Here is a 22,548-nt window from a genome sequence, read left to right as displayed (position 1 = left end):
CCGGATCCAGAGGGGTGGGAGTCAATGGTGGGTCTGTAACAGCAGCAAACAGCAGTGGTGGACCCAGATGGGAGTCAGTGGCAGGTCTGAGATGGCGACAAACAGCAGTGGTGGACAGCAAGTGAAAGCTCAGCTCAAGCTGTAACAAACACGGACCAGAAGAGTGTGCAGTTGCAAGATTTAATACAGTAAAAACAGGATTTCCCAGGAGGTTCCCATACAATGTGAGGGGACCCAAAGGGAGTTGCCACTCCCAGCTCGAATGCCTGGGTTTATATCTCTATCATTGTCCCCCTGCCATGCTATCAGATGATATATGATTTGACTATTTCTTTTCCTCCTTCTTTTGGCCTAATTTATATTTTAGTGAGCCCTCTTTACTACCTGATTGGTCAGGTGTGAGCTGAGTTACCAGGCCTGTGTTAAAAGGTGGGTGCAGTCACCTTCCCCAGCTAGGCTTAGGAATTCTTAGTCGGCCTAGGAAATCCAGCTAGTCCTGTCTCTCAGTCCCCCTTCTCAACAGGAAAACCCATGTGCTGTTGGGGAGGTTGGCCTACCACTGCTCTTAACTGCTTCCTGCTGAATTGGGGTGTAGTAGGTGTTGTGCAGTTGAGATTTCCTTGGGAGGGGTGCCTTTGATGTCATCAACATTGGAGCATGGGCTAGCAGGCCAGTCCAGGGGTCCATGATAGATCTTAGTCATGGACTGCATCTGGGGCTCCATTTGAAGAACGATTTGTAGTTTTACAGCTTTGATTCTGGAAGAGACAAATTTAACAAGGAGGTTAAAGATACAGGGATTGAAATGTAGGCCTGAAGTGCAGGGGATTATTTCTTTGGCACACTTCACAGGCCCTGACTATCTGCTTGATAGTTTTGAAAAGGCCTGGTCCTGTAAATAATGATCTGGCTATCTGATGGGTGCTATCAATGCCTAAGTGAAAGTGTTACCAGGGGATCCTTGCTCCCAGAGCTCCCAAAATGGTGGCGGGCCACTTCCAAGATGGCAGCAAGCTTCTTGTTCTCTGACCTGGGGTTCTCGGCCTCACAGATTCCAAGGAATGGATTCTTGGGCCATGCAGTGAGTATTATAGCTCTATTAGAAGCCGTGGGTCATAGAAGAGAACCATGGAACCCAGTGACTAGTATTCAGCTCAATTAGGATGAACCCGGGTACTTAGCCGTGCAGGAACAATGGCAAACCTTTAGCCCAATAGGGAGTGGCAATGGGTACCTTGCTTGATCAGGAGCACAGTGAACATACTGCTGGATCCAGAGGGGTAGAAGTCAGCAGCGGGCCTGTGACAGCAGCAAACAGCAGTGGTGGACGGCAGGTGCAAGCTCAGCTTGAGCCGTAACAAACACGGACCAGAAGAATGTGCAGTTGCAAGATTTAATTGAGAGAAAACAGAGCTCCCATATAAAGGGAGGGGACCCAAAGAAGGTAGCCATTGCTGGCTCAAATGCCTGGGTTTATATCCCAATCATTGTCCTTCCCCCTTTGCTCTCAGGTGATAGATGATTGGCTATTTCTTTACCTCTGGTTTTTTGCCTAGTTAGCATTTTAGTGAGCCCTCTTTACTACCTGATGGGTCGGATGTGAGCTAAGCTGAAAGCCCCGTGTTTAAAGGTGGGTGCAGTCACCTTCCCCAGTTAGGCTTAGGAATTCTTAATCAGCTAGGAAATCCAGCTAGTCCTGTCTCTCAGTCCCCCCTCTCAACAGGAAAACCCAAGTGCTGTTGGGGAGGTTGGCCGACGACTGCTCTAACTGCTTCCTGCTGAATTGGGCTGTAGTAGGTGTTGTGCAGTTGAGATTTCCTTGGGAGGGGTGCCTTTGATGTTATTAACATTGGAGCATGGGCTAGCAGGCCGGTCCAGGGGTCCATGGTAGATTTTAGTCATGGACTGCATCTGGGGCTCCATTTGAAGAATAATTTGTAGTTTTATAGCTTCGATTCTGGAAGAGACAAATTTAACAAGGAGGTTAAGATACAGGGATTGAAATGTATGGCCTGCAGTGCAGGGGATTATTTTTTTGACACACTTCACAGGCCCTGACTATCTGCTTGATAGTTTTGAAAAGGCCTGGTCCAGTAAATAATGATCTGACTATCTGATGGGTGCTATTAATGCCTAAATGAAAGGTTTCATGAAGGGTTTTAAGTAATTTCCATTGGTTAGTTGCAGGCAAAAGTATTTTTCCTTTTTTGGTGGCTAGCCATTCTGAGAGGAGGAAACTATGTCCTTGTAAGGTTTCCCATTCTATTTTCCTGCTGAGTACTGGGGCTTGGTTTCCCAGAGGGGATTACCCCATACCAGGGGTCCTTTTATAAGCATTTTTAATGGAGGGTTCTGCCTTGCGGCTCTTTTGGGTTCAATATCCTCTTGGCAGTTCCCTTCTATTTTTCTTTCCTTTCCTTTCTGATGACCCCAGCAGTGTAAGACTGCTACCTCTTTAGGTTTCTGTACAGCCAATAATAATTGCCTAATGGCTTCCTGTTGTTTGATAGGTGTTCCCTCAGAAGTTAGGAATTCCCTTTTTTTTTTTTTCATATTGTTGTGTGGGTATGGAGGACTAGGTAAGCATACTTAGAATCTGTATGTGTGTGTATATATATATATATATCCTTTTCTCTTTTTTAAATTCCAGTGCCCAAGTGAGGGCTATTAGTTCTGTCAGCTGAGCACTAGTTCCTGGAATGAGGGGATTACTTTCAAGTATTCCATTATTACTGACCACTACATACCTCACTTTTTGAAGTCCTTTTTTTACTAAGGAACTTTCATTAGTATACAAGTTGAGGTAGGGATTAGTCAAGGGAACCTCTAGAAGGTCCCTCAAGTGGCATTGGTTTGAGCAATTACCTGTTGACATCTATGTTTTATCTTTTCTTCATTGTTTGGAAGAAATGTGGCTGGGTTAAGGGTTGCACAAGTATGCAGTCACAGTGCTGGCCCTTTAATTAGTAGAGCCTGATATTTGAATAAGCAGTTGTCTGACAGCCACAAGTCTCCTTTAGCAGTGAGTATGCTATTTACATCATGAGATGTTCACACAGTAAGATCTCTTCCCTGTATTATTTTAACTGCTTTAGATACTAAGACTGCTACTGCCACCACTACCTGTAAACAATGAGGCCAACCCTTTGCCACTACATTAATTTTCTTACTTAGGTAGGCCATGGGTTGCAAGTTGGTCCCTTGAACCTGTGTAAGGACTCCTAGAGCTATTTGTCTTTGTGATATATAAAGAAAAGTCTTGCCCCATTGGTAAACCTAACACTGGGGCTTGGGTTAGGGCCTTTTTAGGGCCTTGAAAGCTGCTTTTGCTTTAGGTGTCCATTTTACTAAATGGGTATTGCTTTCTGAGTTTTCTTAATTAGTGTATATAATGGCCTGACTATTTTGCCATACCTGGGAATCCATATTTGGCAGAAGCCTGTTATGCCAAGGAACCCTTTTATTTGCTTTAGGGTTTTGGGATGAGGATAAGCCAGTAGAGGCTGGATACGTTTCTTACTGAGGGCTCTGGTGCCTTTGGATAATTTTAGCCTTAAGTGTTTAACCTGCTTTAAGCAGAGCTGAGCCATTGGTTTGGAAACACTGTAGCGACAAGTGGTGAGGAAGTTTAAAAGCGCTTGGGTGGCTTGATGGCAAAAGGTTTTGAATGGACAGCTAGAAGTAAATTATCCATGTACCAAAGAACAAGAGTGTTCAGGTATGAGAACTGGCTCAAGTCTTGGGCTAATACCTGGCCAAATAGATGTGGGCTATCTCTGAACCCTTGGAGTAAAACAGTCCTCGTGAATTGAGATGTTGGGTTTGAAGGATCTTTAAAGGCAAGCAAGAATTGAGAGTCAGGATGTACAGGGATGCAGAAAAATGCATCCTTAAGGTCCAGGACTGTAAACCACTCTGCTTCCTCTGGTATTTGAGAAAGCAGAGTATAAGGGTTAGGTATAGCTGAATATAGAGGGACAATGGCCTCATTGATAATTCTGAGATCTTGCACTAACCTCCACTGTCCGTTGGGTTTCTGTACTCCTAAAATTGGAATATTGCAGGGGCAATTGCATGGTTTTACTAGGCCTTGGGCTTTTAGGTCCTTAACAATTTTTTGGAGTCCTTATTGGGCCTCGGGTCTAAGGGGGTACTGCCTTTGGTAGGGAAAGGAGGCAGAACCCTTTAGTTTAACTTGAACAGGACAGGCATTCTTCACTCATCCATATTGTCTTTCTGTTGTCCAGACTTTAGGATTAATTCCTTTTTCAAGCAGGGGACAACAAATGGGTGTTCCTTTTCCTATGTTCAGATGTATAGTGGCCCCTGCTTTTGTTAGAATGTCTTTCCCTAACAGGGGGGTGGGGTTTTTAGGCATAATTAGAAAAGCATGTGGAAAGAGTAAAGTTCCCCAGTCACAATTAGTGGCTGGAAGAAGTATCTAGTAACTACCTGTCCTAGGAACCCTTGGATAGTGACAGATCTGGAGGACACTTGTCCAGGACAGGAGAGTAAGACTGAGAAGGCTATGCCAGTGTCCAGGAGACAGTTAAACTCCTGACCCTCAATGGTCGAGCATACCCGGGGCTCTGTGAGGGTGATGGCATGGGCTGCTGCTTGCCCCGGGCACCCTCAGGCCTGCTGCTGGATCATCTGATTAGTGGCTTCGGACTCAGAGGACCTTCATCCCCTGGGGCAGTAGGCTTTCCAGTGATTCCCTTGACATAAGGGGCTTGGATGAGGGGGCAGCTTATTTCTCTTTGGACAATCTTTTTTAAAGTGTCTTTGTAGACTGCACTGGAAGCAAGCCCTATTAGGCTTTCAATTTGCTCAGCTTTTTCCTTTTCCAGAGTCTCCAAAGTCTGCTTGCCTGATGGCCATGACTAAAGTGGTGGCCTTTTTTTTTTTTTTTTTTTTTTTTTTTATCTCGTTTGTCTTGTTCCACCTGCTCCTCCTGATGGCTATTATAAAAAACTGAGGTTGTCAAGTTCAAAAGGGTTTAGTAAGTTTTGCTTCAGGCATAAGGTGGACTTTTGAAGTTTTTCTCTGGTCTGCAGCTGACTGACTGATAAACTTATCCTTTAAGATTAGTTGGCCTTTAATAGAGTCAGGTGACAGGGAGGTATGCTTCCTCAATGCCTCCTTTAGTATCTCCAGAAAGGTAGTAGGATTTTCTTCCTTTCCCTGTGTTATAGTGGACATCATTGAATAATTCGTAGGCTTTTTTCCTAGTTTTCCTTAGTTCTTCTAGCACGCAAGTTAGCAAATGTCTGCAGCAGCAATCTACATGTTCTAATTCTGTGTTCCATTGAGGATTTACAGTGGGAACTGCCTGCTGGCCTATGGGGAATTGTTCTCTTTCCTTGTTGTCATCCTATCATTGACCTCACTGAGATACTAGAGATCAGCAGACTTTCGGGCTGCAGTGATGGCGGCACTTTTTTCATTTGGGGTTAGTGTTTGATCTAGCGGTAACATTGTATCTATCTATGTCAGATCAAAGGATTATCCTAACCCTTGTAAAATATCAATATAGCCATTAGGATTATTTGACAATTTACCTAGGTCTATTTCAATTTGCTTTAGGTCTGATAGGGAAAAAGGTACATACACTTTGGGCCGAATTCTCCAGAATACATCTTAGGGGCGTTTTTGCCTCCGGGGAACGTTTCCCATCTGAAAAGAAAAACATAGGAATGCCAGCACCCCTAGTCATGATTTCGATGAGCTTTCGTCCTAGAGTGTCCTCCATGGTCCTAATGCTTATTTCTTTCCAGGGTGCGTAACCACCCATGGACCTCTGCTTATCGGATTAGTTACGCTTACCGATGTAGCAGTCCTGCACCAGTTTTCCCACCCTTCTTGACCACAAAGAAAGGGGTCCCAGGCTGCTGGATTCTAGTGGTCCTTTATCAGAGGGCCCGACATTGCCTTTGCGCTCAGAGGTGAGTTACAGAGCTGGGCTGGGTTCCTGAGTATTTTATAACAATCCAGCTGCCCCATTAAGATATATTTCTATAAACAACAGTCCTTATGCAAATTCATTTTAGAGAGTATGTAGGTAACTTTTTGAGTCAGGATTGAGAGAGAGTCTTTTTGATTCTGTAAGTACGTTAAGGCTTGACTGAGTGCAAACAGGTTGTACTTTTGAGCAGACAAATTATTAGGCAATTTTTCTAACTACTTCCACAAGAGTCTCCCTATCAATTACTGAATACCCATTGTGGGATTTTTTTTCCCCTTAATTACCTGGGAGGAACCATCTATCCTCCTGTCCTGAAGGGAGTTCCTCCTAGGTCTGGTTGAACATTTGTATGGTAATTAAGATTTAAATCCCCTGTAAGAAAATTTGCTGGGTTAAGGGAATTGTTAGTGGTTAGTGTTAAATCACCTTTTTAACAGAATAATCCCATTCTTTAAGATTTTTGAGGTAGTAAGCTACCTTTTTGCTTTTTACTTAGAATAATTCTGAACTGGTCAGGTGTGTTTACAATGAGGTTTCCTTTAAAAGTTATTTTTCTACTTTTGTTAGCAAAGCAGTTGCTGCTACAGATTGAATGCATTTGGGCAATCTGTGGGTTCCTGAGTTGAGGATGTTTGATAGGAAAACTCCTGGTTGTTAGTGGGCTCGGTGTTTTCAGGCTACCCCCTTGTTCACACTGACAACAAGGTAGTATTGGAGTGTTATAGGGTCATGGAGAAGACACTCAATTATTAATTACAGGTTTTAAATTTACCCTGGCTTTTAAAGGAATAGGGCACACTTTTTTTTTTTTTTTTTACTACTTTTATTTTTCTCTTTCTTTCTCTTTTTAACTTCCTCTTTGTCTCTCTCTCTTTCTCTCCCCTCTGTCTCTCTCTCTCTCTTTTCTCCTAGCCCTTTACAAACTTGGGGCCCTGGCAAGGGTGGTGGGAATGTGTCCCACATAACTGCCCATGTCAAGAGCTATATGCCTAAATTGGGAGGGACACCAAGGACAAGACTTTCTGGGTTCAGAGCCTAGTGGCCTAAGGACGCAGACTAGAGCTTCCTTAGATCTCTTTGGAGATACAACTTACTAGAGGAAATGAAAGTCTGAACCATTAGTACCTAGGAGGCAGGGATCAGAGGAAGTAGATTTAGAGGTAAGGAGAATTTGGGGGCTACACTTTCAAGAAAGTCGTGGTCAGGACCCAGGAGGTATGGGTCAGAAGGAAAGGTAGGGGCGCATGCATGGGCGACTGTTGAACAGAGACTTCTGGCTGCACCATGATCTGCACCAGCTAACACCAGGAGTTTGGGACGACAGCTTTCTGCCTCTAGTCGGCCCTTGGCTTCCCCAGGAAAATTGAAAATGGAAGCTGGTTCCAGGCAGACCAATGTTCCCAACCCAGAAGGGTTGGGGGTTGTTAGAAAGCCCTGGCCTGGACAGCCTCACACCTGAGTCTTGAAGTCCAGCAACCACACAAATTGTTTTTAACTGGCAGACAGGTACCCAGTATTTTCCTCCAATTCTAAGGAAGAATAGGACAGAATAGAAAGCGAAAGTGGTCCAGTATTACTCACCACTTTAGAGGTCCCTTCATGGTCACCAAAATGTTACCAGCTTTCTCCCAGAGCTCCCAAGATGGTGGTGGACTGCTTCCAAGATAGCGGCAAGCCTCTCGTTCTCTGACCTGGGGTTCTAGGCCTCCTAGATTCCAAAGAATGGAATTTTGGGCCGTGTGGTGAGTGTTATAGCTCTATTAGAAGCCATGGGTCACAGAAGAAAACCGTGGAACCCAGTGACTAGTGTTCAGCTCAATTAGGACGAACCCGGGTACTTAGCCGTGCAGGAACAATGGCAAACCTTTAACCCGATCTGGAATGGCAATGGGTGCCTCGCTGGATCAGAAGCACAGTGGACACCCTACCGGATCCAGAGGGGTGGAAGCCAGTGGCGGGTCTCCAATGGCAGCAAACAGCAATGGTGGACAGGGAGCGAAAGCTCAGCTCGAGCCATAACAAACACGGACCAGAAGAGTGTGCAGTTGCAAAATTTAATGGAGTGCAAACAGAGCTCCCATACAAAGGGAGGGGACCCAAAGAGTGTTGCCATCGTTGGCTCAAATGCCTGGGTTTGTATCCTGATCATTGTCCCGCCCCCTGTGCTCTCAGGCAATAGATGATTGGCTATTTCTTTACCTACTGTTTTTGCCTAGTTAGCATTTTAGTGAGCTCTCTTAACTACCTGATTGGTCGAGTGGAGTTAAGTTGCAAGTCCCGTGTTTAAAGGTGGATGCAGTCACCTTCCCATTTAAGCTTAGGGACTGTTAGTTGGCCTAGAAAATCCAGCTAGTCCTGTCTCTCAAAAGGTCTGGTGAAGATTCCAAGTAATTTCCATTGGTTAGCTACAGGCAAAAGTATTTTTCCTTCTTCGGTGGCTAACTATCCTGAGGGGAGGAAACTATGTCCTCATGAGGTTCCCCATTCTATTTCTTCTGCTGAGTACTGGGGCTTGGTTTCCTGGAGGGGATTGCCCCATACTAGGCGTCCTTCTATAAGCATTTCTAATGGAGAGTCCCACCTTGTAGCTCTTTTGCCTTCAATATCTGCTTGGTGGTTCCCTTCTATTTCCCTTTTCTTTCTTTTCTGATGACCCCGGCAGTGTAAGACTGCCACCTCTTTAGGTTTCTGTACGATGAATAATAATTCCCTAATGACTTCCTGATGTTTGATAGGTGTTCTCTTGGAAGTTAGGAATTCCCTTTCTCTCCATATTGCTGCATGGGCACGGAGGACTAGGTAAGCATACTTAGAGTCTGTATATATATTTACCCTTTTTCCTTCTCCTAATTCTAGTGTATAATGGCCCCTGCTTTTGCTAGGATGTCTCTCCCTAGCAAAGAAGTGGGACTTTCAGGCATAATTAGAAAGGCACGTGAAAAAACTAAAGTACCCCAGTCACAACTTAGTGGCTGGGAGAAGTATCTAGTGACTACCTGTCCTAGGACCCCTCAGATAGTGACAGATGTGGAGGACACTTGTCCAGGACAGGAGAGTAAGACTGAGAAGGCTACGCCAGTGTCTAGGAGACAGTTAACCTCCTGACCCTCAATGGTCAAGCATACCCGGGGCTCTGTGAGGGTGATGGCATTGGCTGGTGCTTGCCCCAGGCACCCTCAGGCCTGCTGCTGGGTCATCTGGTTAGTGACTTCAGACTCAGAGGACCTTCGTCCCCTGGGGCAGTGGGCTTTCCAGTGATTTCCTTGACATAAGGGCCTTGGACGAGAAGAGGGGGCAGCTTATTTCTCTTTGGACAATCTTTTTTAAAGTGTCCTTGTAGACCACACTGGAAGCAAGCCCTATTAGGTATTCGATTTGCCCAGCCTTTCCCTGTTCCAGAGCCTCCAAAGTCCGCTTGCCTGAGGGCCATGACTAAAGTGGTGGACTTTTCCTTATCCCATTTATCCTGTTCTGCCTGCTCCTCCTGACCTCTATTATAAAAAACCAAGGTTGCCAAGTTCAATACGGTAGAAAGGGGTCCGGGTTGCTGGGTTCTAGTGGTCCTTTACTAGCGTTCCCAACATTGCCTTTGTGCTCAGGGGTGAGTCCTAGAGCTGGGCTGAGTTCCTGAGTCTTTCATAACAATCATGCTGCCCCATCAAGATGCTTCCCATAAACGACAGTTCTTATACAAATTTGTTTCAGAGAGGGTGTAGGTAACCTTTTGAGTCAGGAGTGAGATGGAGTTTTTTGCTCACTATGGTCTTTGTCCTTTTTTTCCTTTGTAGGAATATGCCCTAATTATTAAACTTTTAAACTTTTTATTGCCCCGGATTAAGTCATTTTGGGTACAAAATATGAGAGATGGATCCTGTTTATCCTATGTGCCTTTTTCCTACGAGAAGGAGAGCGAGGGGAAAAAGATGGGTTTGCTGGGTTTGTAAGTACTTTAAGGCTTGGCTGAGTACAAACAGCTCCCACGTTTGAGCAGACCAATTATTAGGGAATTCTCCTAACTCTGCTTCCACAAGAGTCTCCCTATCAATTAATGAATATCCATTGTGGGTTTTTTTCTCAATCACCCAGGAGGAACCATCTATCATCCTGTCCTGAAGGGAGTTCCTCCTAGGTCTGATCAGACATTTGTATGTTAATTAAGATTTAAATCCCCTATTAGGAAATCTGCTGGGTTAAGGGAATTATCAATGGTTAGTGCTAAATCACCTTTTTCTAACAGAATAGCCCCATACTTCAAGATTTTTGAGTTAGTAAGCTACCTTTTTGCTTTTTTTGATTTAGGATAGCTTTGAACTGGTGAGGTGTGTTCTCAATGAGGTTTCCTCTAAAGGTTATTTTTCTACTTTCTTCTGTTAGCAAAGCAGTTGCCACTACCGATTGAATGCATCTGGGCCATCCATGGATTACTGGGTTAAGAATTTTTGATAGGAAGGTTATGGGTTTTCAGTGGTCTCAGTGTTTCCAGCTATGTCCTTGTTTACACTGACAACAAGGTAGTATTAGAGTGTTATTGGGTCACAGAGAAAACCTTCAATTATCAATTATAGGTTTTAAATTTACCTTGGGTTTTAAAGGAATGGGGCACACTGTTTTTTCTTTACTATTTCTATCTTTCTCTTTCTCTCTCTCTCCTCTGTTTCTCTTTCTCTCATCTCTGTCTCTCTCTGTGTCTCTCATCTCTGTTTCTCTGTCTCTCTCCTCTCTGTCTCTGTAGATGGATTTTGGAAAACAGTGGAAGGATGTTCGCTCATTGCCCCCATTTGCCACTATAGGAATATGCGCCTCCCTTTACTCAATTCGTTTTTATCCTGATCTATTATGTTGTTGTAGACCCAGTTCCAGTTGTTAAAGTACTGGCTCATCAGTTTTAAGGCCCTGGCCAAGGAGCCAAGGCTTGAAGATTGTATTGTGGGGGCGGTGGGGGGGGGAAGCTGCATAGAAATTAGGGGAGGAGAGCATCTTATACAATGGGAGAGGAATCCTAGCCATTTACAAACTTGGGGCTTGGCAAGGGTGGTGGGGAACGGGTCCTACATAAGTGCCCATGTTGAGAGCTATATACCTAAATTGGGAGGAGCACCAGGGAAAAGACTCCCTGGGTTCATAGTCTAGATGACTAAGGACTCAGTGTAGAGCTTCCTTAGATCCCTTTGGAGATACAACCTGCTCTAATACTTGGGAGAGGAAGTGAAAGTCTGAAGCATTTGTATCTAGAAGGCAGGGATCGGAGGAAGTACATTCAGAGGTAAGGAGAATTTTGGGGCTACACTTTCAAGAAAGTCTTGGTTAGGACGCAGGAGGTATGGGTCAGAAGGAGAGGTAGGGGCAGATGCATAGGCGACTGTTGAGTAGAGACTTCTGGCTGTTCCATGATCTCGATTGGCCAATGCTGGGAGTTCAGGATGAGAGCTTTCTGCCTCTAGTTGACCCTCGGCTTTCCCAGGAAAATTGTGAAAGCAGAAGCTGGTTACAGGCAGACCAACACTCCCAACCCAGAAGGGTTGGGGGTTGTTAGAAAGTCTTTTCCCAGGAAGTGTCACACCTGAGTCTTTAGTTTGGCGGCCACACTAATCGTTTTTAACTGGCCGACAGGTGCCCTGTATTTTCCTCCAATTCTAAGGAAGAGGACAGAATAGCAAGTGAAAGTGGTCTGATATCACTCACCGGTTTGGAGAAACCCCGTACGAGGCCACCAAATATTACCAGCGGATCTTTGTTCTTAGAGCTCCCAAGATGATGGCAAGCTGCTCCCAAGATGGGGCAGGCCACTCCCAAGATGATGGCAAGCCTTTTGCCATCTTACCTGGGGTTCTTGGCCTCATGGATTCCAAGGAATGGAACCTTGGGCCATGTGGGGAGTGTCGTAGCTCTCAGAAGCTGTGGCTCATGGAAGAGAACCATAGAACCCAGCAACTAGTGTTCTGCTCGATTAGGACAAACCTGGGCACTTAGCCGTGCAGGAACAATAGCAAGTCTTTAGCCCAACTGGGAGCAGAAATGGGCACCTCGCTGGATCAGGAGCACAGAGGACACCCTGCCGGATCTGGAGGGATGGAAGTCAATGGTGGGTCTCCGACGGCAAACAGTAGTGGATGTGAGCAAAAGCTCAAAAGCTCAGCTCAAGCCGTAACAAACACGAACTGGAAGAGTGTGCAGTTGCAAGATTTAATACATTGAAAACAGAGTTCCCATACAATGGGAGGGGACCCGAAGGGGGTTGCCACTCCCTGCTCAAATGCCTGGGTTTATATCCCACTCATTGTCACCCCACTGTGCTCTCAGGTGATATATGATTTGACTATCTCTTTACCTCATTCTATTAGTGTAATCTGTATTTTAGTGAGCCTTCTTTACTACCTGATTGGTCGGATGTGAGCTGAGTTACCAACTCTGTGTTTAAAGGTGGGTGCAGTCACCTTCCCCGGCTAGACCTAGGAATTCTTAATCAGCCTAGGAAATCCAGCTAGTCCTGTCTCTCAATACTTCAAATATTGTTTACACAGACAAGCCATTTAAAAAAAAAATATTAGAGCTTACCTTTGCTTTTCCATCAAAATATATTGTTACTTCTAGGTTTCCTCTTCAATTTGGAAAAGGAAAAGGAAAACATAGTTATTTTCTCTGTTAAACTTACACCTCATTTTCAATATGAGTTTGTTTATTGAATGTTTGTAAATGTATGTGTTTGGGAGTTAGAACTATGCTGAGATTTTTATTCTTTTACCTCTTGGGGGAACTGGACTGGGCCCTTCACCTCTGTCCTAACGTAGCCTTTTAATTTTATTATAAATGGGAAACAATGTAATTTTCTGTGTGTTTCATCTGTGAAAAGTATTGGAAAATTTTGAGTTCATATGAATTTTATTATTGAATTTTAAAATATTTAAAATGAACTTAATTAAATCTTAAATTACAATAACCTTATGCTGTAGTAAGTTGAAGTTAAGCTACCTTCTGTGACCTTGGATAATTTAATTAAATTGAGAAGTCTCACTTTTTGTTTATTTTTTGTTTTGTTTTTAATGGGTAAATTAAATGCCAGGCCTTCTGAAGTGTGTTCACATAAGGAATTGATTGGGGGACTTTTTTAAAAAAACTACACCTATATTAGAGTCCTACGCCAAAAAATTTAGAGTTTTTGACTCAAACCCAGGTGCTGGTATTTGTTCAAGCTCATGATGTGATAGACCAGTATCTAAGTCCTAATAAAATATAAAATGATCTATTTTCTAATTATATAATTTAAAAAACTGTTTCAGGAATATTGTTATAACCAGTTTTAAAAGTAACATATCTATATATATATGATATTAACATGAATGGTAGTTTGTCTCTTTCAAACACAGACTATCTGGTACTTGTATCTAACAATGTATTTACAGTTGTGGTTGTGTGTGGCTAATGTTGATGCTATTAATAGGACATTCCAAACATATATCAAGTTTTTGTGTGTGTGTGTGGAAGTCATTATGATAGGTAATCCATATTTGTAGAAGATATAATCCTTTACACAAAGACTTTAACATAGTTGCAATTCAGATTAAAATTAGCTTTATTGGGATGCCAACAATGAATATATTAAAGGGACATACAGGCATAACTCATTTTACTGCACTTTGCTGTTTGCATTATTTTTTTTTTAATTTCAACTTTTAGGTTCAGGAGATACATGTGCAAGTTTTTTATATGGGTAAATTGTGTGATGCCAAGGTTTGGAGCACAAATGATCCTGTTACCCAAGCAGTGAACATAGTACCCAATAGGTAGTATTGTTCCTCCCTTTATGTACCAAATGTTAGCTCCCACTTAAAAATGAGAACATATAGTATGCAGTTCTCTGATCACACATTAATTCATTTAAGATAATGGCCTCTAGCTGCATCCATGTTGTTGAAAAGACATGATTGCATTCTTTTTATGGCTATGTAGTATTTCTTGGTGTATTTGTACCACATGTTCTTTATCCAGTCCACCATTGAAGGGCATCTAGAATAATTTCATACCTTTGCTTTTATGAATAGTTCTGCAATGAATCTACAATTCTGTTCACCTAGTAGAATAATGTGTTTTCCTTCAGGTATATACCTGGTAATGGGATTGCTGGGTCAAATGGTAGTTCTATTTTAAATTCTTTGAGAAATCCCAACGCTGCTTTCCACAGTGGCTGAACTAATTTACATTCCCACCAACGATGTATAAGTGTTTTATTTCTTTGCAACCTCGTCACCATCTGTTATTTTTTGAATTTTTAGTAACCATACTGACTGGTGTGAGATGGTATCTCATTGTGGTTGTGATTTGCATTTCACTAACAATTAATGATGTTGAGTATTTTTTCATATATATTTTTGGCTGCATGTATGTTTTCTTTCAAGAAGTGTCTATTCACGTTCTTTGCCTTTTTTTTTTTTTTTTGAGACGAAGTGTTGCTCCGTATCCCAGGCTGGAGTGCGGTGGCGTGATCTCGGCTCACTGCAACCTCCGCCTCCCAGGTTCAAGCGATTCTCCTGCCTCAGCCTCCCAAGTAGCTGGGACTACAGGCCTCTGCCACCAAACCTGACTAATTTTTTATATTTTCAGTAGAGATGGGGTTTCACCTTGTTAGCCAGGATAGTCTCAATCTCCTGACCTCGTGATCTGTCCGCCTCTGCCTCCATTCTTTGCCCATTTTTTAATGGAGTTATTTGTTTCTCACTTGTTGAATTGCTTAAATTCCTTATAGATTCTGGATATTAAATCTTTGCAAAGCGTGGTTTGTGAATATCTTCTCCCATTCTGTAGGTTGTCTGTTTACTCTGCTGATAGTTTCTTTTGCTGTGAAGAAGCTCTTTAGTTTAATTAGGTCCACTTGTCAGTTTGGGGGGTTTTTGCAATTGCTGTTGAGGACTGAGTCACAAATCCTTTGTCAAAGCCACTGTCCAGGATGATATTTCCTAGGTTTTCTTCTAGGAATTTTACAATTTTAGGTCTTACAGCTTGAGTAAATAATTGTATTTGATGAGAGGTAGGGATCCAGTTCTATTCTTCTTCATATTGCTGGCCAGTTATCCCAGCAGCACCTATTCAATAAGAGTTCTTACCCCATTGCTTGTTTTTGTCAACTTTGTCAAAGATTACATTGTTGTAGATGTGTGGCTTTATTCTGGGTTCTCTATGCTGTTGTATTGGTCTATGTATATGTTTTGGTCCCAGTACCATGCTGTTTTGGTTATTGTAGCCTTGTAGTTTGAAGTCAGGTAATGTTATGCCATCAACTTTGTTCTTTTTGCTTAGGATTGCTTTAGCTATTTAGGCTCTTTATTGGTCACATATGAATTTTAGAATAGATTTTTCTATTTCTGTGAGAAATTACATTGGTAGTTCGATAGGAATAGCTTTGAATCTATAAATTGCTTTGAGCAATATGGTGGTTTTCATGATACTGATTCTTCCAATCCATGAGTATCGCATGTTTTTCTATTTGTGTTATCTATAATTTTTCTTTGAGCAGTACTTTGGAGTTCTCCTTGTAGAGAGTTTTCACCTCCTTGGTTAGATATATTTCTTAGTGTTTTACTGTTTTTTGGCTGTTGCAAATGGGATTGTAGCATTGATTTGGCTCTCAGCTTGAACATTATTGGCATATAGAAATGCTCCTCGTTTTTTAATGTTGATTTTGTATTCTGAAACTTTACTGAAGTTGTGTAGCAGTTCTAGAAGAATTTTGGTGGAGTCTTTAGGGTTTTCTAGGTATAGAATCTTATCATTAGTAAAAACAGATAATTTTTTTTCTATTTAGATTCCTTTGCTTTCTTTCTCTTGACTGCCCTGGCTAGGATTTCCAGTACTACATTGGAAAGGAATGGGAGATATCTTTGACTTGTTCCAGTTCTTAAGGAGAATACTTCCAGCTTTTATTCATTCAGTATGATGTTGGCTATGGGTTTGTCATAGATGGTTCTTATTATTTTGAGGTATGTTTCTTTGATGCCTACTTTGTTGAGGGTTTTTATCATGAAGGGATATTGGATTTTACTGAAACCTTTTTCTGCATCTATTGACATGATCATATGGTTTTTGTTCTCAATTATCTTTACATACTGAATCACATTTATGTATTTACATGTGTTGAATTAACCCTGCATCCCAGGATAAAACCTACTTGAATGTAGTGAAATAACTTTTTCATGTGCTTCTGGATTTGGTTTGCTAGTATTTTGTTGATGATTTTTGCTTCTATGGAGATATAGACCTGTAATTTTGTTGTTGTTGTTGTTGTTGTTATTATTTCTTCGGCATATTTTGGTATCGAGTGATGCTGGCTTCCTAGAATGAGTTGGGAAGGAGTCACCTCCTCCTTAATTTTTTGGGATAGTATCAGCAGTGTTGGTACCAGCTCTTCTTTGTAAGTCTGATAGATTTTGGCTGTGAATCCATCTGGCGCAGGCGTTTTTTTGGTTGGTAAGTTTTTTATGACTGATTAAAGTTGAAACTCTATTGGAATGTTCAGGGTCTTAGTTTCTACCTGGTTTTGTCTTGGGAGGTTATTTCTTTCCAGGACTTTATCTACTTCCTTCAGATTGTCTAGTTTTCATGGGTGAAGTGTTCATAGTCGCTAAGGATCTTTGTATTTCTTTCTTTCTTTCTTTCTTTTTGTTTTTGTTTGTTTGTTTGTTTGTTTGTTTGTTTGTTTGAGACAGAGTCTGGCTCTGTCACCCAGGCTGGAGTGCAGTGGCGCGATCTCGGCTCACTGCAAGCTCCGCCTCCCGGGTTTACGCCATTCCCCTGCCTCAGCCTCCCGAGTAGCTGGGACTACAGGCGCCCGCCACCTCGCCCGGCTAGTTTTTTGTATTTTTTAGTAGAGACGGGGTTTCACCCTGTTAGCCAGGATGGTCTCGAACTCCTGACCTCGTGATCCGCCCGTCTCGGCCTCCCAAAGTGCTGGGATTACAGGCTTGAGCCACCGCGCCCGGCCTGTTTTTTTGTGTGTGTGTGTGTGAGACGGAGTTTTGCTCTTGTTGCCGAGGCTGGAGTGCAATGGCGCGATCTTGGCTCACTGCAACCTCCGCCTCCCAGGTTCAAGCAATTCTCCTGCCTCAGCCTCCCTAGTAGCTAGGATTACAGGCATGTGCCACCACACCCGGTTAATTTTGTATTTTTAGTAGAGACGGAGTTTCTCCATGTTGGTCAGGCTTGTCTCAAACTCCCGACCTCAGGTGATCCACCCGCCTTGGCCTCCCAAAGTGCTGGGATTACAGGCATGAGCTACCACGCCCGGCCAGGATCTTTTGTCTGTCTTTCTTTCTTTTCTTTCTTTTCTTTTCTTTTCTTTTCTTTTCTTTTCTTTTCTTTTCTTTTCTTTTCTTTTCTTTTCTTTTCTTTTCTTCTTTCTTTCTTTCTTTCTTTCTTTCTTTCTTTCTTTCTTTCTTTTTTTTCTTTCTTTCTTTCTTTCTTTCCTTCCTTCCTTCCTTCCTTCCTTTCCTTTCTTTCCTTTCTTTCCTTTCTTTCCTTTCTTTCCTTCCTTCCTTCCTTTCTTTCTTTCTTTCTTTCTTTCTTTCTTTCTTTCTTTCTTTCTTTCTTTCTTTCTTTCTTTCTTTCTTTCTTTCTTTCTTTCTTTCTTTTTTCTTTCTTTCTTTCTTTCTTTCTTTCTTCTTTCTTTCTTTCTTCTTTCTTTCTTTTTCTTTCTTTTCTTTCTTTCTTTCTTTCGATGGAGTCTCACTCTGTCACCTAGGCTGGAGGGCAGTGGCATGATCTCAGCTCATTGCAAGCTCCGCCTCCTGGGTTCACGCCATTCACCTGCCTCAGCCTCCCAAGTAGCTGGGACTACAGGAGCCCGCCACCGCGCCCGGCTAATTTTTTTGTATTTTTAGTAGAGACGGGGTTTCACCATGTTAGCCAGGATCGTCTGGATCTCCTGACCTCGTGATTCACCCGCCTCAACCTCCCAAAGTGCTGGGATTACAGGCGTGAGCCACCGCACCCGGCTGGATCTTTTGTATTTCTATAGGATTAGTTGTAATGTCATCTTTGTTGTTTCTGACTGTGCATGTTTGAATCATCTTTATTTTTTTCTTTTTAATCTAGATACTAGTCTGCTGATCTTGTTTATCCTTTTAAAGAAACAGCTTTTGGTTTCATTGATCATTTCTATGAATATTTAGGACTTGATTTCATTCTTTTCTCCTTTGATTTCAGTTATTTATTCTACTAGCATTGGGGTTTGTTCTTGCTTTTCTAGTTCCTCTTGGTGTGTTACTAAATTGTTAATTGCAGGTCTTTCTAACTTAATGATGTAGGTGCTTAGCACTATAAATTTTCCTCATAATACTGCGTTTGCTGCATCTCAGAGATTTTGGCATATTGGTTGTATCTCTGTTTTAATTTATTTCAAAGAATTTTTTTATATCGCCCTTAATTTCATTGGTTACCCCAAAGTCATTCAAGAGAAAGCTGCTTAATTTCTATGTAATAGTGTACTTCTGAGAGATATTCTTGGTATTGATTTTGACTTTTATTCCACTGTGATATGAAAGTATGGCTGGTATTCAGTTTTTTGAATTTATTGAGACTTGCTTTATCTCCAAGCATATGGTCAATCACAGAATATGTTCTGTTCACAGATGAGAAGAATGTATAATCTGTGGTTGATGGGTGGAATGTTTTGTAGATGTCTATTAGCTCCCATTGGTTGAGTGTTGAATCGAAGTCCAAAATTTGTTAGTTTTCTGACTTGATGATCGGTCTAATGCTGTAAGTGGGGTGTTGAAATCCCCTACTAGTGTTGTTAACCATCTAAGTCTCTTCATAGGTCTAGAAGTACTTGTTTTATGAATCTAGGTTCTCCAGTGTTTGCTATGTATATATTTAGGATAGTTTAGTGTTCTTGTTGAATTGAACCGTTTATCATTATGTATTGCCCGTGTTTGACCTGTTTTATTGTTGGCTTAGGCAGTCTGGCCACTCCTTGACACCATTACAGTAGCCTCTAGTGAGGCTATGGCAGCTGATGCCTAGCTGCTCAGGGATCCAAGGCCTGTGCAGCTCTTTGTGGGCTTAAGTGGTGCCCCTGCAAAGACTCCAGGCTAGTCTCTGTGTAGATTTGGAGTTCCACTGAGGTCAGTGGCTTCTCCCATGCCCAGGATTGCAAAGGTCCATGGCAGAAGTTTGGATCCCCTGGAAACTCTCACTCATCAACCCTTTCCTGACTTTAGGGAGCTTCCTAAGCTCTATAGTGGTTCCAGGTTGGCAGGTCCTTGGCTTTGCTCCTTTCTCCTCTGTGGGCCCTGCTGCTTTCTTGTTGGATCCCAACATGACCTCTTAGATGATCTATTTGAAGATGTAGCATTTACTCACCACTTTGTTTTCTCTCTGTGAGAGCAGCATACACTAGCTACTTCTAGTTAGCCATCTTGAACCCTTCACCTGTTTTCCTGATTGGAAAAGTGCCCATACCTGGGGAGCTCTGCATTTTTCTTTAGAGTGCCTCACAGATACTGCATTTTTTACAAATTAAAGGTTAGTGGCAACTCTGATTCCAGCAAGTCTAACAGCATCATTTTTCCAAGAGCATGTACTCACTTTATGTTTCTGCAGTACATTTTGGCAATTCTCACAATATTTCAAACTTCTTCATTATTATATCTGTAATAGTAATCTGTGATCAGTGCTCTTTGATGTTATTATTGTCATTATCTTAGGGCAACATGAACTATGTCCATATAAGATGGTGAACTTTATCAATAAATGTTGTGTGTGTTCTCACTGTGCTAGAGACCAGTTGTGGAGATATGTGAGGGCAGCCATGTTGTCAGGCACATGTGGGGACAAGAGGAAGAGGATGGAATTTACCATGTTTGGTGGACCCAGTTTCTAATGGCCTGCATTTGCATATTAAAGCTAAGAGCCGGGGCTTTCCTGTTAGACAAGAAATATTTCTGGAGCTGCTTTAAAAGAAACAAAAACTTCCCAAGGACCACTTTTCATCCCTATTTGCCTAAAATAATTTCTTAATAATTCCTATAACAAAAATATACTGCAAAAGGGTCATACCTGAGAAGTCTGCTTGTTGGGTTGTGGTAATTTTTGCATAAATATTCTAGAAATATGTTGTATGAAGTGGGAAGTGGTGGTAGCAAGCAGATCATGAGACATCAGCTTAAGTATGCATTAACTACTTCAGGAAACTGGAGACTGGAGGTCTCCAGTGGGAAGGAGATTTTAATGAACTCACAAAAAATACTTTATAGGGAAAGAGCTAACCAAAAAGCACCAAAGCTGGACTAAGATTTTCTTGTCTTTCTTTTTCCACTCCATTGGAGGACTTAGAAGCAGTAGCAGTGAGGAACAAGAAAATAAATTGTTAATAGACACATTACTTTGTTCCAAACTGCAGTTTCCTGAACTTAAGTCAAGCATGAGCTAGGGCTGGGGAGAATATTTAAATCTGAAGTGATATTGATATTTTGAAACTAGTTCCTAGGTTAAGCTTCATATAAACTAAAAGAGTAAGCTTATAAGGGTCACAGTGGTGGACATTTCTGATGCACTAAAATGCTCCTCAAGCAATCAAGTGAGTTTTCAGAACCATGAGCTTTATAGCAATCATACTGTAGCCTTTTCCAAGAAGGGAGCGTTCCAGAAGAATGGCTCTAACACTGTTGACTTAAGGACTAACTGGAGCAAGCCCTGCTTGTTAAAAGTTGAAATTCTTGAGCTCATAAACAAGTTTGAAGTCAAATGAACCATTAAGCAGAGTGCTATGGGTTGAATTATGTTTCCTAAAAATTCATGTGTTGACAGCCTAACCACCTGTGCCTAAGACTGTCCTTACAAAAACAATCAAGTTAAAGTGAGATCATTAGAGCGGGTCCTAATTCAATATATTGTAATGTTCTTATAAAAGGGGGAAGTTGGGAAACACACAGGCATACTGGGAGAACGCCATACACACAAGAGATGGCCATCTATAAGCCAAGCAGAAAGGCCTAGAACATATTCTTCCCTCTCAGTGCTTGAAAGGAATCAACTTTGCCAACACTTAATTTTGGACTTAGAGTCTGCAAAATTGTAAGACAATAAATTTCTGTTTAAGTTACCTAGAAGCCTTAGTTCTAGAAGCCCTAGTAAACTAGGGGTGGGCTTGTTACATGAAGCAAGTATTCCCAGCTCAGGGAGGATTTGCTGAATGTGGAGACTTGGCTGATAGGGGGAACCGATGAACTCTTTTAACATGCCCAATCTGTGCCAGAATTTGAAGTGTGACCCTCAGACAAGGCTCAAAAATCTCTGCTTTCTTTTTGGAATAAAGTTTTTAGGATGACTGGCACATTTGTTTTTTAATTATCTATGGCTTTTTTTTATCCAACCATAACAAAAAGGAGGAATTGCAGCAGAGACTGTATGGCCTGGAAAGCCTGAAATATTTATTTTCTGGCTTTTTACAGAAAAAGTTTGCCTTGCCTTGCTTAAAACAAAGGTACTGGTTAAATATCCTGCCTGCTGGGTATTAACAGAACAAATGCAGCAAATGATCTGATCTGAACATGAACCCACAGGATCCCCAGATCATGACACCTCTCAGTGTTTTCTCAGAGTAGATCTGGACAGTATGGATTAAGAGGAAGAAACTGAGACAGCTTATCCTCCTTTTCCTCCCCCTAATAAGATCAGGCTAAATTCAATGGAGGAAGACTTTCCAGGAAATGAGAAGCAAAGGCAATAAAAGAAAGAGTTGGAAAATGATACCTACAAGAAGAGTGAACCGCGGTCTTGAAGCATTGTGACTTAACCAAAATTTTGGGATCTACTAACAGGACATGTGTTAATCAAGCAGTTCACTTTGAAAAGGAAAGTTCTAGTAAGCTCCATGGCCTTTGTGAAAAGGCCATTGAAGTGAGAGAGAAAACCAAGAGGACCATTGAGAAACTGCAAAAAATGTGTGCTCTAATTGGCAACACCTACTTCAAAGAAAAATGTAATAATATAATTTCTACAATACACGTTTTGCATAGCACTAAACTCACAATATGCTAAAAAAAAGTTGTCAGTACAGGAGACAGAAAATAATCCTGAAGAATAAGATTGGCTGGTGTACATTAATCCTGACTTGCCTTTGGGGGAAAAAAGGTAAATACAATAAATGCTTCAGAAAGGGAATTTTCTCCCACTTCATAGGCATTAAATACTAAACAAGATGTCCAACAGAATCCAAATGACATTGAGTTGTGCAAGAGTCAGCAGCTGACACTGAAGGACTGGGAACTATTTAGGAACCTAGAGCTCTCATGTTCTTAAGGGTTGTATAGAGAAAGCATAGGAGACATAAAAACTGTGGATATAATCCCAAAGGCATTAAGCTTGGACTCAAGCTATAAGGAGATTATCAGTAATGTCCAATGTGACAAGAACCATTGATGTGATAACCTTTTATTTAAAAAAATAAATAGAGATGGAGTCTCACTATGTTGCCCAGGCTTGTATTGAACTCCTGGGCTCAAGTGATCCTCCCGTTTTTGCCTCCAAAAGTACCTGGATTACAGGCATGAGCCACTGTGCTTGGCTGACATGATAACCTTGAGGATGGGAAA

At 41.9% G+C, this 22,548-nt stretch overlaps 1 protein-coding gene across 1 annotated transcript in view; it reads left to right on the top strand.

The window, feature by feature from the left end:
* Positions 1-22,548, top strand: part of KYNU (kynureninase) — a 167,349-nt gene that overhangs the window by 21,841 nt on the left and 122,960 nt on the right. The gene's annotated exons all lie outside the window — the stretch shown is intronic.

The sequence above is a fragment of the Macaca thibetana genome, chromosome 12, assembly GCF_024542745.1.
Source record: "Macaca thibetana thibetana isolate TM-01 chromosome 12, ASM2454274v1, whole genome shotgun sequence".
Taxonomy (NCBI): Eukaryota; Metazoa; Chordata; class Mammalia; order Primates; family Cercopithecidae; genus Macaca; species Macaca thibetana.
Note: the sequence above shows the minus strand (reverse complement) of the source record. Positions and strands in the feature narration are given on the sequence as shown.